At 49.0% G+C, this 15376-nt stretch overlaps 1 protein-coding gene across 3 annotated transcripts in view; it reads right to left on the reverse strand.

The window, feature by feature from the left end:
- Window positions 1–15376, reverse strand: part of LOC139234017 (thrombospondin type-1 domain-containing protein 4-like) — a 343337-nt gene that overhangs the window by 66627 nt on the left and 261334 nt on the right. The gene's annotated exons all lie outside the window — the stretch shown is intronic.

Consider the following 15376-nt stretch of genomic DNA (forward strand, 5'->3'; position numbering starts at 1 on the left):
TCGTCGCCGATTGCGGCAAACATCTCGCTGTAGGCAATTAGGCTCATACAGCAGTGCCTGGTATCCAGTTGTCTTGGATCCCTTTGTCACTGGACCAAGACCTTGCTCAGCTAAGCCCGTGTGGTAGCCGGTGTGCAGCGGCCACCCCACGTTAAAAGAACCCACACACAGGCATCTTCCACTTCGTTAACATGAAGTTCGGGACCTGGAATGTCAGGACCCTCATGGACAGCGACAGGCCGGAACGCCGCACCGCCATAGTTGCCCAGGAACTTAGATGCGTTGACATCGACATCGCTGCCCTAAACGAGACCCGGCGGGCAGGGGAAGGCCAGCTCAAGGAACATGGTGGAGGTTATACCTTCTTCTGGAAAGGAAAACCAGAGGAAGAACGCCGCCTTCACGGAGTCAGCTTCGCCATCAAAAACGAGCTGCTCGACGGCCTCAAAGACTCCCCCTGCGGGGTTAACGAGCGCCTCAGGACTCTCTGACTCACCCTATCCCGGAACCAATGCGCCACAGTCATCAGTGCGTACATCCCAACACTCGATAGACCAAAGAGGGTTTTTATTCCAACCTCGAAACATCCCTGTCCCGCGTCCCCGCGGGCAACAAACTGATCCTCTTAGGTGACTTCAACGCCAGGGTCGGCAAAGATACAGCCCTCTGGAGAGGCGTGATTGGCAGAGAGGGAGTAGGGAAAGTCAACTCCAGCGGTACCCTACTCCTGACAAAATGTCTAGAACATGAACTCCTCACCAAAACCTTGTTCTGCCAGAGGGACAAATACAAGGCATCGTGGCAACAACCTCGCTCTAAACACTGGCACCTGATCGACTATATCATCATCCGAGCCAGGGATCGCATCACCCGTGTCATGACAGGAGCTGACGACTGCTGGATGGACCACCGCCTAATCCGATCCATCATCAATATTAACATATCCCCAAAGCGAAGGGGACAGCAGAAGCAGTGACGCAAAAAAGTCAATGCAGGGGCACTTAAAGACCCAGTAAGAGAGCCCTATACAGCCAGCGCCTCACAGCTAACCTGTCGTGCCTTGATGACCCTGAGATGCAGAATGTTCACAACGCTTGGTTTGCCATCCAGGCCTCTATAACCAGTGCCTGCAAAGAGACACTTGGTCACTCAAACAGAAAACACCAGGACTGGTTTGATGAGAATGTTCAGGAGAGCCAAGAAATAATAGATCACCAGCGCAGAGCATTTCTGAGCCTCAAGCAACAACGCAACTCTGGAACAGCAAAGCAACATTACACGTGGCTCAAGGCTGAGGTCCAACAAAAAACCCGGGACCTAAAGAACAGGTGGTGGATGGAGACAGCACAGGAGATACAGCAGCTGGCCGACAGCCACGATGTGCGAGGATTCTTCATCGCAGTCAAGGCCACCTATGGTCCAAACTCCCAAGGCCCCACCCCACTCCTGGCCAAGAACGGGGAAACACTCATCAAGGACATAGAGGCTGTCAGCGCCCGCTGGAAGGAGCACTTCGAAGATCTCCTCAATAGAGACTCTGCATTTGACTCGAGTGTTCTCGACTCCATCCCACAGCATGTGACCTGCCACCACCTCAGTAAAACCCCAACGTTGCACGAGATAGGAAAAGCCATAAAACAGCTCAAGAACAACAAGGCTGTGGGAGCAGATGGAATCCCTGCTGAGGCGCTAAAGTATGGCGGAGCGGTGCCATTGGCGCGGATACATGACCTCATCGCTCTCATCTAGAGGGAGGAGAGCATGCTGGGAGATCTGAGAGATGCAGTGATCGTGACCATCTTTAAAAAAGGGGACATCCGACTGCGGCAACTACAGGGGAATCTCCCTGCTATCAGCCACTGGGAAAGTTGTCGCTTGAGTCCTCCTCAACCGTCTTCTCCCTGTGGCCGAGGAGCTCCTCCCGGAGTTACAGTGCGGATTTTATCCCCTACGGGGAACAACGGACAAGATCTTTGCAGCGCAACAGCTGCAGGAAAGATGCAGGGAGCAGCGCCAGCCCTTATACATGGCCTTCTTCAACCTTATAAAAGCCTTTGACACTGTCAACCGTGAGGGTCTATGCAGTGTCCTCTTCCGTTTCGGATGCCCCCAAAGGTTCGTCAACATCCTTCGCCTGCGCCACGACAACATGCAGGCCGTGATCCTTACCAACGGAGCCATGAGGCGTGAATTGGCAAGGATAGATTGGCGAATGATACTGAAGGGGTTGACTGTGGATGGGCAATGGCAGACATTTAGAGACCGCATGGATGAACTACAACAATTGTACATTCCTGTCTGGCGTAAAAATAAAAAAGGGAAGGTGGCTCAACCGTGGCTATCAAGGGAAATCAGGGATAGCATTAAAGCCAAGGGAGTGGCATACAAATTGGCCAGAAATAGCAGTGGACCCGGGGACTGGGAGAAATTTAGAACTCAGCAGAGGAGGACAAAGGGTTTGATTAGGGCAGGGAAAATGGAGTACGAGAAGCTTGCAGGGAACATTAAGACGGATTGCAAAAGTTTCTATAGATATGTAAAGAGAAAAAGGTTAGTAAAGACAAACGTAGGTCCCCTGCAGTCAGAATCAGGGGAAGTCATAACGGGGAACAAAGAAATGGCGGACCAATTGAACAAGTACTTTGGTTCGGTATTCACTGAGGAGGACACAAACAACCTTCCGGATATAAAAGGGGTCGGAGGGTCTAGTAAGGAGGAGGAACTGAGGGAAATCCTTATTAGTCGGGAAATTGTGTTGTGGAAATTGATGGGATTGAAGGCCGATAAATCCCCAGGGCCTGATGGACTGCATCCCAGAGTACTTAAGGAGGTGGCCTTGGAAATAGTGGATGCATTGACAGTCATTTTCCAACATTCCATTGACTCTGGATCAGTTCCTATGGAATGGAGGGTAACCAATGTAACCCCACTTTTTAAAAAAGGAGGAAGAGAGAAAACAAGGAATTATAGCCTGACATCGGTAGTGGGTAAAATGATGGAATCAATTATTAAGGATGTCATAGCAGTGCATTTGGAAAGAGGTAATATGATAGGTCCAAGTCAGCATGGATTTGTGAAAGGGAAATCATGCTTGACAAATCTGCTGGAATTTTTTGAGGATGTTTCCAGTAGAGTGGACAAGGGAGAACCAGTTGATGTGGTATATTTAGACTTTCAGAAGGCTTTCGACAAGGTCCCACACAAGAGATTAATGTGCAAAGTTAAAGCACATGGGATTGGGGGTAGTGTGCTGACATGGATTGAGAACTGGTTGTCAGACAGGAAGCAAAGAGTAGGAGTAAATGGGGACTTTTCAGAATGGCAGGCAGTGACTAGTGGGGTACCGCAAGGTTCTGTGCTGGGGCCCCAGCTGTTTACACTGTACATTAATGATTTAGACGAGGGGATTAAATGTGGTATCTCCAAATTTGCGGATGACACTAAGTTGGGTGGCAGTGTGAGCTGCGAGGAGGATGCTATGAGGCTGCAGAGCGACTTGGATAGGTTAGGTGAGTGGGCAAATGCATGGCAGATGAAGTATAATGTGGATAAATGTGAGGTTATCCACTTTGGTGGTAAAAACAGAGAGACAGACTATTATCTGAATGGTGACAGATTAGGAAAAGGGGAGGTGCAAAGAGACCTGGGTGTCATGGTACATCAGTCATTGAAGGTTGGCATGCAGGTACAGCAGGCGGTTAAGAAAGCAAATGGCATGTTGGCCTTCATAGCGAGGGGATTTGAGTACAGGGGCAGAGAGGTGTTGCTACAGTTGTACAGGGCCTTGGTGAGGCCACACCTGGAGTATTGTGTACAGTTTTGGTCTCCTAACTTGAGGAAGGACATTCTTGCTATTGAGGGAGTGCAGCGAAGGTTCACCAGACTGATTCCCGGGATGGCGGGGCTGACCTATCAAGAAAGACTGGATCAACTGGGCTTGTATTCACTGGAGTTCAGAAGAGTGAGAGGGGACCTCATAGAAACGTTTAAAATTCTGACGGGGTTAGACAGGTTAGATGCAGGAAGAATGTTCCCAATGTTGGGGAAGTCCAGAACCAGGGGACACAGTCTAAGGATAAGGGGGAAGCCATTTAGGACCGAGATGAGGAGGAATTTCTTCACCCAGAGAGTGGTGAACCTGTGGAATTCTCTACCACAGAAAGTTGTTGAGGCCAATTATATATATTCAAAAAGGAGTTAGATGTCGTCCTTACTACTCGGGGGATCAAGGGATATGGTGAGAAAGCAGGAATGGGGTACTGAAGTTGCATGTTCAGCCATGAACTCATTGAATGGCGGTGCAGGCTAGAAGGGCCGAATGGCCTACTCCTGCACCTATTTTCTATGTTTCTATTACAGACCCAATTCATGTCCGGACCGGAGTCAAACAGGACTGTGTCATCGCTCCAACCCTCTTCTCAATCTTCCTCACTGCCATGCTCCACGTCACAGTCAACAAGCTCCCCGCTGGAGTGGAACTAAACGACAGAACCAATGGGAAGCTGTTTAACCTTCGCCGCCTCCAGGCCAGGTCCAAGATCACCCCAACCTCAGTCGTCGAGCTACAGTACGCGGACGATGCCTGCGTCTGTGCACATTCAGAGGCTGAATTCCAGGACATAGTCTATGCATTTACTGAGGCGTAGGACAGCATGGGCCTTACACTAAACATCCGTAAGACAAAGGTCCTCCACCAACCTGTCCTCGCCGCACAGCACTGCCCCCCCCAGTCATCAAGATCCACGGCGCGGCCCTCGACAATGTGGACCATTTCCCATACCTTAGGGAACCTCTTATCAACAAAAGCAGACATTGATGAAGAGATTCAACATCGCCTCCAGTGCGCCAGCGCAGTTTTCGGCCGCCTGAGGAAGAGAGTATTCGAAGATGAGACCCTCAATTCCACCCCCAAGCTCATGATCTACAGGGCTGTAGTAATACCCGCCCTCCTGTATGGATCAGAAACATGGACCACATACAGTAGACATCTCAAGTCGCTGGAGAAATATCACCAACGATGCCTCCGCAAGATTCTACAAATCCCCTGGGAGGGCAGACGCACCAACATTAGCATCCTCAACCAGGCCAACATCCCCAGCATTGAAGCACTGACCACACTTGATCAGCTCCGCTGGGCGGGCCACATTGTCCGCATGCCAGACACGAGACTCCCAAAGCAGGCGCTCTACTCGGAACTTCTTCACGGCAAACGAGCCAAAGGTGGGCAGAGGAAACGTTACAAGGACACCCTCAAAGCCTCCCTGATAAAATGCAACATCCCCACCGACACCTGGGAGTCCCTGGCCAAAGACCGCCCTAAGTGGAGGAAGTGCATCCGGGAGGGTGCTGAGCACCTCAAGTCTCATCACCGAGAGCATGCAGAAAACAAGCGCAGGCAGCGGAAAGAGCGTGCGGCAAACCAGTCCCACCCACCCCTTCTCTCAACGACTATCTGTCTCACCTGTGATAGGGACTGTGGCTCTCATATTGGACTGTTCAGCCACCAAAGGACTCATTCTAAGAGTGGAAGCAAGTCTTACTTGATTCCAAGAGACTGCCTATGATGATGATGAATGCAGTATCAGACTACACAATGCTTAAAACAAATTGGGCAAGAAATTTGACTGATACAATGGGCAGCTACAGGTCCAATATGGGGATGGGGCAATGCGCGTGCTCATTCCAGGTCAACATGTATTGCCTGCAATATTGGTTAGGGCTGCTCAGGCTGTGTGTCTGAAACAAGCGTTGGGCTCATTACATATGCAAATTGGAGGCCCAACGCTAAACTCAGCAACCAACCAGTGGTCCTCAATGGGACTGCTGGGGGCTTTCACTGAAAGGAAAGTTGAACGCTTGTTACTTTCCAGACAATGGAAGCGATGAGGAGCAAGAGCGCTGCCACTGGCCACCACTCTCCCCACCCGCACTCTCCCTAACCCTAACCCTCAGTCGGTGGTCTCCCGTGGTCGGTGAGCTCTCTCTGGGACCTGCAGCTCAGCAGCGCTATCCGAATGAGGCCAACGTAACAACTTGCCACGGCCTTGTTGCCTCACGAGGCGAGTGCAGCGTTTCCCGCAGCAGGATCGTGCCCGAACTTCCATGCCTTATGTTTTTCCACAGTACGGTGTTTATATAACCAGAGCTAGAAGAGGAGGTAGGTCCTGCTAATGCCACAAACAATAAAAAGCATCTATTTGTATTCCAATGACTGCTTCAGGTACAGTGCTGCAGGGGCAATCTGAAATGCTGCGTTGCACCTCATTTACAGGCACTCGAGGCCCGAGGGCTAGGAACATTGAAACTGTAATTGGAACTACAACTTGAATAAATTCCCCACAAGGTGACTAGGCTCCTAACCGGGGCCACCATTTCCACGTGGAATCACTGCATTCCTTTGCTGATCCGAAGCCCTTTCCCTCTCCTTCCATTCTCCAGCTCCAGCGTGCTTCCTGAGAAACATAGACATAGAAACATAGAAAATAGGTGCAGGAGTAGGCCATTCGGCACTTCTAGCCTGCACCGCCATTCAATGAGTTCATGGCTGAACATGCAACGTCAGTACCCAATTCCTGCTTTCTCGCCATACCCCTTGATCCCCCGAGTAGTAAGGACGACATCTAACTCCTTTTTGAATATATTTAGTGAATTAGACTCAACAACTTTCTGTGGTAGGGAATTCCACAGGTTCACCACTCTCTGGGTGAAGAAGTTTCTCCTCATCTCGGCCCTAAATGGCTTACCCCTTATCCTTAGACTGTGACCCCCTGGTTCTGGACTTCCCCAACATTGGGAACATTCTTCCTGCATCTAACCTGTCTGAACCCATCAGAATTTTAAACGTTTGTGAGATCCCCTCTCATTCTTCTGAACTCCAGTGAATACAAGCCCAGTTGATCCAGTCTTTCTTGATATGTCAGTCCCGCCATCCCGGGAATCAGTCTGGTGAACCTTCGCTGCACTCCCTCAATAGCAAGAATGTCCTTCCTCAAGTTAGAAGACCAAAACTGTACACAATACTCCAGGTGTGGCCTCACCAAGGCCATGTACAACTGTAGCAACACCTCCCTGCCCCTGTACTCAAATCCCCTCGCTATGAAGGCCAACATGCCATTTGCTTTCTTAACCGCCTGCTGTACCTGCATGCCAACCTTCAATGACTGATGTACCATGACACCCAGGTTTCGTTGCACCTTCCCTTTTCCTAATCTGTCACCATTCAGATAATCGTCTGTCTCTCTGTTTTTACCACCAAAGTGGATAACCTCACATTTATCCACATTATACTTCATCTGCCATGCATTTGCCCACTCACCTAACCTATCCAAGTCACTCTGCAGCCTCATAGCATCCTCCTCGCAGCTCACACTGCCACCCAACCTAGTGTCATCCGCAAATTTGGAGATACTACATTTAATCACCTCGTCTAAATCATTAATGTACAGTGTAAACGGCTGGGGTCCCAGCACAAAACCTTGCGGTACCCCACTAGTCACTGCCTGCCATTCTGAAAAGTACCCATTTACTCCTACTCTTTGCTTCCTGTCTGACAACCAGTTCTCAATCCATGTCAGCACACTACCCCCAATCCCATGTGCTTTAACTTTGCACATTAATCTCTTGTGTGGGACCTTGTCGAAAGCCTTCTGAAAGTCCAAATATACCACATCAACTGGTTCTCCCTCGTCCACTCTACTGGAAACATCCTCAAAAAATTCCAGAAGATTTGTCCAGCATGATTTACCTTTCACAAATCCATGCTGACTTGGACCTATCATGTCACCTCTTTCCAAATGCGCTGCTATGACATCCTTAATAATTGATTCCATCATTTTACCCACTACTGAGGTCAGGCTGACCGGTCAATAATTCCCTGTTTTCTCTCTCCCTCCTTTTTTAAAAAGTGGGGTTACATTGGCTACCCTCCACTCCATAGGAACTGATCCAGAGTCAATGGAATGTTGGAAAATGACTGTCAATGCATCCGCTATTTCCAAGGCCACCTCCTTAAGTACTCTGGGATTCAGTCCATCAGGCCCTGGGGATTTATCGGCCTTCAATCTCATCAATTTCCCCAACACAATTTCCCGACTAATAAGGATTTCCCTCAGTTCCTCTCCTTACTAGACCCTCTGACCCATTTTATATCCGGAAGGTTGTTTGTGTCCTCCTTAGTGAATACCGAACCAAAGTACTTGTTCAATTGGTCTGCCATTTCTTTGTTCCCCATTATGACTTCCCCTGATTCTGACTGCAGGGGACCTACGTTTGTCTTTACTAACCTTTTTCTCTTTACATATCTATATAAACTTTTGCAATCCGTCTTAATGTTCCCTGCAAGCTTCTTCTCGTACTCCATTTTCCCTGCCCTAATCAAACCCTTTGTCCTCCTCTTCTGAGTTCTAAATTTCTCCCAGTCCCCGGGTTCGCTGCTATTTCTGGCCAATTTGTATGCCACTCCCTTGGCTTTAATACTATCCCTGATTTCCCTTGATAGCCACGGTTGAGTCACCTTCCCTTTTTTATTTTTACGCCAGACAGGAATGTACAATTGTAGTTCATCCATGCGGCCTCTAAATGTCTGCCATTGCCCAACCACAGTCAACCCCTTAAGTATCATTCGCCAATCTATCCTAGCCAATTCACGCCTCATATCTTCAAAGTTACCCTTCTTTAAGTTCTGGACCATGGTCTCTGAATTAACTGTTTCATTCTCCATCCTAATGCAGAATTCCACCATATTATGGTCACTCTTCCCCAAGGGGCCTCGCACAACGAGATTGCTAATTAATCCTCTCTCATTACACAACACCCAGTCTAAGATGGCCTCATCCCTAGTTGGTTCCTCAACATATTGGTCTAGAAAACCATCCCTTATGCACTCCAGGAAATCCTCCCCCACCATATTGGTTCCAGTTTGGTTAGCCCAATCTATATGCATATTAAAGTCACCCATTATAACTGCTGCACCTTTATTGCATGCATCCCTAATTTCCTGTTTGATGCCCTCCCCAACATCACTACTACTGTTTGGAGGTCTGTACACAACTCCCACTAACTTTTTTTGCCCTTTGGTGTTCTGCAGCTCTACCCATATAGATTCCACATCATCCAAGCTAATGTCCTTCCTAACTATTGCATTAATCTCCTCTTTAACCAGCAACGCTACCCCACCTCCTTTTCGTTTTATTCTATCCTTCCTGAATGTTGAATACCCCTGGATGTTGAGTTCCCAGCCCTGATCATCCTGGAGCCACGTCTCTGTAATCCCAATCACATCATATCTGTTAACATCTATTTGCACAGTTAATTGATCCACCTTATTACGGATACTCCTTGCATTAAGACACAAAGCCTTCAGGCTTGTTTTTTTTAACACCCTTTGTCCTTTTAGAATTTTGGAAGGGAGGTTCAATCCAAAATCTCAGAAACACATCATAGATAATGGAAAATACATTAAAAAAAGTATATCTTGAAATATATTTTAAAATATTCAGCACTGACATCAAAATTCTGCTTTGAGTTATGTAGCTGGTGAACACGATGGGGTATTTGTGGACTTTCAGTGTCAGGCGGTAAACTCGGCCTTGTGGATCAGCTAGTCATTATACACTCTGTGATTCATTTCCATTGGCTTCAAAATGTGGTGGGTGTCAAAATCACCATGGCCTCCCGCTGCCTCTGGTGCACGGGAAGTTAACTTGGTGCATGTTGTTGTCTACTTAATCTTGGGTTCCTTCTAAGTGCCACCTAAATAGGTGTAAGGTGGCAGGCAACTCCCCAATGGAGGACTCGGTTGTGGCAATTCTCCACTTTCTATGAAGTCACAAGATGACACTGCAACTACTGCCATCAAGCTGTGGGAAAGGGCCAGGCTGGAGGTGAGATACGAAAGGCTTCACTTATCTTACCGGTCATGCTCGCTTGTCATTATCACACGGCTGTCAAGGAAACTCACTGCTGCAAAGGGAAATTTCTACTAACACATGCACCAGTTGAACTCACACCACTATTAAATCTCCCCTTAACCTTCTCTGCTCAAAGGGGAACACACCTCGCTTCTCCAGTCTATCCACGGAACTGAAGTTCCTCATCCATTCTCGTAAATCTCTTCTACACCGTCTCTGAGCCTTGATATCCTTCCTAAAGTGTGGTGCGCAGAACTGGACACAACAGTCCAGCTGAGGCCTAGCCAGTGATTTGATACAGGGTTAGCTTAGTTTCCTTGTATTTGTGCTCCGTTCACAACGCCAAGGATCCTGTATATATTTTTTTTACAGATTGGTGTACTGGTCCAGCCACCTTCAAAGATCTGTGTACCTACACCCCAGCTCTGTGCTCCATCACCATCTTTAAAATTCTACCATTTAGTTTATATTGCCTCGCCTCATTCTTCCTTCCAAAATCATCGCTTCACACTTCTCTGCATTAAATATTATCTGCCATGTCGCTGCCCATTTCACCAGTCTCCTGAAGTCTGCTTCTAACCTCATCACTGCTTACTACATTTCGGAGTTTCATGCCATCGGCACATTTTTGAAATGATGCCCTGTATACCCAAGTCCAGGTCATAGCTTCCGCTACTCTTCAAGGGACCATGCATCTGCATCTTAACATCAAAGGATGTATGTGCTCATTTGGGGCACAGATAAATCACCATGTCACTCTCAATCTTTTAACATTACATTCTCTCCCACAAAGGGAGAGAAAGGAAAAGGTGGTAAACAAACACTGACAGACCTAAATGGGATATAGTGCCATTGATACTGTGCCATGCACCAGTGGCCTGCAAGGGTTGGTGCTATTTTAGCTTGCACCTTCAGGCCCCATCCAATGCCTACGTGTGACGATGCTTCAGATGTCAGCCTGGTCGGCTTGACACGAGTCACCTTCGGCCTCCAAGGCACAAAGGGAACCTTCCCAGGTCCTCAACCTCAACTCACTTGGGGAATACCTCATCGAAAAACAACAGTAGGAACTGGAGAAAGTAATGCTGTTGTCTTGTCTCGAGTTTTAATCAGAGTGAACCTGAATTTCGAAGAGACAGAAGCTAATTCTCTAAGCAAATCCTGTTCCAATATTTCACCTCTGGTCATTTTGTCAGTAAAGATCACAATATTATTCTTCAACTGTGTAAATATTTTTAGGTTAATGTAACTGAAATACACAACTCCAACTAACAAGCTTCTAATTAACAAGCTATTTAATGTGGATGCACTTATAGCTTTAGCTCAGTGCTCGTATTCTCACCTCGAAGACAGAAGGTTGTGGGTTAAAGTCCTCACCCCGAGGCCTTGAGCATATAACCTAGGGTGCTATTTCACTGAATAAATACTGCATTGTTGGAGGCACAGTATTTTGTATGAGATGTTAATCCAAGGTCTTGTTGCCCTTTCAGGTGGATGTAAAAGATCCCAAGGCACTATTTGATGAATAGCTGGGCAACTTTTCCTGTCCTAAATTATCCCTCAGCCAACGCCACCAAAAACAGATCAACTAATCATTTATCTCATTACTGTTTGGGACGGTGCTGTTCGGAACCTTCCAAATTGGCTACATTTGTCTATAAAATAACAATGACTGCTCTTCAAAAGTAATTAATTAGCTATAAAGTAGTTTGGGACATTCTGAGGATGTGAAAGGCAATATATAAATTAAAGTCCTTGTCTTATTGTTCATTTGAAGACAGATGTAACACTGTAGGAATTTATTTTCTTTCTGGTGCATGAACTGATTGGGGTCGAAATTCGGTGACACCGTTTTTGACGCGGTGTCACCGCCCGAATGGAGATTTAACGGCAGGCGGCAGTTGTCGCCTCCAACCGCAAAATTCAGTTTTGCCGCCTGAAAAGGGGATTGCAGCATTAAATCAGGCATTGCACACTACTCTGGAGATGGTAAGCGGCGGTAAGTGGGGCGGCAAATGAGGCGGCAAGATCCAGGCGGCAATCATCATTTGTTAGTGCACCACAGACATATTGCCTCCGCCTGGATTCAATTGAGGCGGTGACTGGGTGCAGCCTCGGGCCTATCTTCCCTTCCTACTCTCACAGGATGAAGATGGCAGATGCAGCTGCAGCTTACCAGCGCGCTCACCGCTTCTCCAACACCACTCTCGATGCCCTGCTTGATGCCCTGGAGATCGGAGGGTGGAAGGAGGTCACAAGCCCAAACATCTCGAAGCCTGTGGCGGGCGGGAAGTCGCTGAAATAGTGTCAGTGACTGACATGCTCCCAGGTCAACGACCCAATGTCGCCAGAAGTGGCTCGACGTGACTCTTGCTGAGGGCGAGTATATTTTACATGGACCTGAGCACGCCATGCTCTGAGCATGTGTCTGACCCCATGCTCTACATGGGTGAGGCCAGATGCAATGTTAGCATTTGCAGCCTCACCCACTGCAAGGGCCTGCAAGCACAGTTAACCTTTGTACTCGTTGTTGAGACCTACCCCTCATCGTGTGACCTCCTCAGTCTTCATATGCATTTGGAACCTTACTGTTAGGTCCTCCCCCCTCATTCAAGCATTGCCACACCAAGTACTTGCAGCTGATGGAAGTTACATCAACCTTTAAAGACTCTCAAACACTAGCATGTTCTGAACTATGTAAGGCACCTCGGACAGACATATAGAAGGGCACTAAGTCTGACATTCTCGTTAATCTTTAAGGCCAAGCTTGCACAGATCAGAACACACCAGATTCAGAGCGGAGGAGGGGACTCCAAGGTGCAACCATTAACTGCGGAGGAGGAAGGCGTATCGGCCTGACGGGCGCACAAGTGGGTGCAGTGACGGTGGGTGACACCGAGCCCCTCGGGTCAGGGACAGTATGTTGAGTTCCTTTGCCGCCTCTAGCAGGCCACTTAGCCATGACACCACAATCCTTCACCACTTTCCATGAGACTGGTGTTTGCGAATGCCTTACCTAATCCTGGACTCCTCCTCTGCAGGTAAACTCTTCTCCAGCTTTGTGCTTTCAGATGCTGACTCAGATGGCCAGGGGCCTGCACGTCAGCCTTCCACTCCGGATGACGGTGGAGAAGAGGCGGTGGACCCCTCTCTCAATGTGACCGAGGATCCAGCGTCCTCAGAGAGCAGGGCCAGGAGCTTTTTTTGCGGAAGGCGTGGTCGGAGAGATGGAGGAGGGTGATGTTCCGGGACCCAGTGGTCTACAGCAACGCCACGGGGGGGAGGGGAGATCGGGGCCAGCTCCCCGGAGGTTGAGTGCGCGCCTGAGTGATGCTCAGCAGCAAGCTGATGATGAGCCCGAATTAGAGGATCTCGCAAGACAGTCGTTGCAGATGCACAGTGATCTGCTGGATGTACTGCCAAGGGTGCCCGAGTGTTGATATACTAGCCGTGAGGATGGAGGAGTCCGCCGCAACCTTTGCATTTGTGTCTCAGCAACCCATCGAGCCCATTCTTGGTAGATACCAACGGATGTTGGATGCTTCAAATGACCATGGGGTCCCAGACATGGTGGCACGGGCTATGGTGACGTGGCAGCAGCCATTGAGCACCAGGCCGACGCTATGGTAAGCCTGCAGATTCTCATGTCGTCCGTGCATGGTGGCATCAATCAGCTCCGTGGTGTGATGCAGTCGCTGTCTGCCCTGATGCAGAGCCAACTTGAATCAACACAGCCATTGACCACGGCCATCATGTCTGGGGTCCCAGCAGTTGCACGGGGAACTAATGTTGGTGAAGCACGGCAGCAATCTGTGCTCAGTCAGATTGCTCCAGGTGTTGAGGGTCTGCCCCGAGGGAGTAGCAGCGTGTCGGGCCTGTTGGAACATGATGTCGTCTCTTAGGACGGCATCGCTCCACCCTTGCCCGTGCCGCTCTCTGCAATCCATCCACCACAGAGTGCTGAGGTGATGCAGTCTGCAGCCGGGCCTTCCAGAGCCCGAGCTGGTGCACAACGTCCTGCTAGGCCAACAGCGCCTTGCTGCAAGCACTGAGACCCCATTGAGGAGGAGCAGTAAGTGTGGGAGTGGGGTGAAGGGAAGGGATGGGACAGTACTGAGAAGAGCCGTTAAATGTCTCTGTGCTAGTGGCCAGAAATGGTGACCTTGCTCGAATATGAACATGTAAATAGTTGGACTTGGTTGAGCCAATAAAGAATTGTGTGATACTGGCCAGAAATGCTGTCCTTGTTCGATTATGAACTAATGTGAATAGTTCACGTGGATGTGGGTGATAATGTTTCAAGGGGTCTGGTCTCAATTATTGTTTGCTGTGGATTAAGGAGTCCTTTAGTGCTTCGTTACAGGCCACCACAGTTTTTGTTGTAAACAGAATTTATTTCAGTTTGTCACAATCTTGTCTTGCCATTTATATACACGGAGGTTTGGAGGGTGGGGTGTGATGTCTTCAGCAGATGGCCAGGTGAGGCAGGGCCCGCAGTGCCACGTGTGTACAATCAATGGCCCCATGAACCATGGGGAAGCCCGCTATCCTGGCTCTGCCTGGGCATGCTGAACGTTATGTAGTCCATGCGTCGGCTGTAGAGAGTGTCGGTCACCTGGCGAATGCAGCAATGTACTGCAAACTGCGAGATGTTGCATATATCCCCCACAGGAGACTGGAAGGAGCCAGCAGCATAGAAGTTGAGGGCAATTGTCACTTTGACTGCGTCTGACAGCGAGGTCCTGGTGCCGATGTCAGCTTCGAGGTCTGTGTGCGGGAGATGACAGAGCTCGGTGACCAGCTCCTTGCGGAACCGCAGCCGCCTTATGCACTGCTCCTCAGACATATCAAGGTAAGAATAATGTACACGATAAACCCTGCAACAGTACAGGCTCCTGCCCCGAGATGTGGGGCCCCTCCTCTGGCGTGGACCCACATTGGCCTGAAGCCATCTCTGTAGACGGCGCCTTTGAAATCTTTGCCGCAGGACAACGTGGTGTGCCATCACTGCTCCCATTAAGTTGCAGAAAGTATCCACAATGTGCTGGTCGCCAATGGATGCGACCTTAAAGCCACCAATGTTTGCGAAATGCTAGTTGTGAAGCTGAGTAGTTGCAGCACTCCAACACCGACGCACTCTGCGAGGAGAGAACACAGCACTGACCACGACCTCTGTGGCTCAGCTGTAACTCCCTAATACAGCCCCACAATCTTTACTTCGACTTGTGAATGGCAACTTTTTGTGGCATGTTCCCTGCCAGCCGGTATTGAGGCAAGACCGGCACCAAGGAGAATTTGCACGTGTACTGACACCAGGATTTCCATGGCGGTAGTCGGCAGAACATCAAATCTTTATGCCCTTGAACAAGAACCACCAAATTTCCCATTTGGTGGCACACCGGCCTAACACCACTGCCCAGCCGTTCACACCCCATTACCGCCTCACTCAGGTGATATCAGCTGGCAGT

The sequence above is a fragment of the Pristiophorus japonicus genome, chromosome 21 (genome assembly GCF_044704955.1).
Source record: "Pristiophorus japonicus isolate sPriJap1 chromosome 21, sPriJap1.hap1, whole genome shotgun sequence".
Lineage (NCBI taxonomy): Eukaryota > Metazoa > Chordata > Chondrichthyes > Pristiophoridae > Pristiophorus > Pristiophorus japonicus.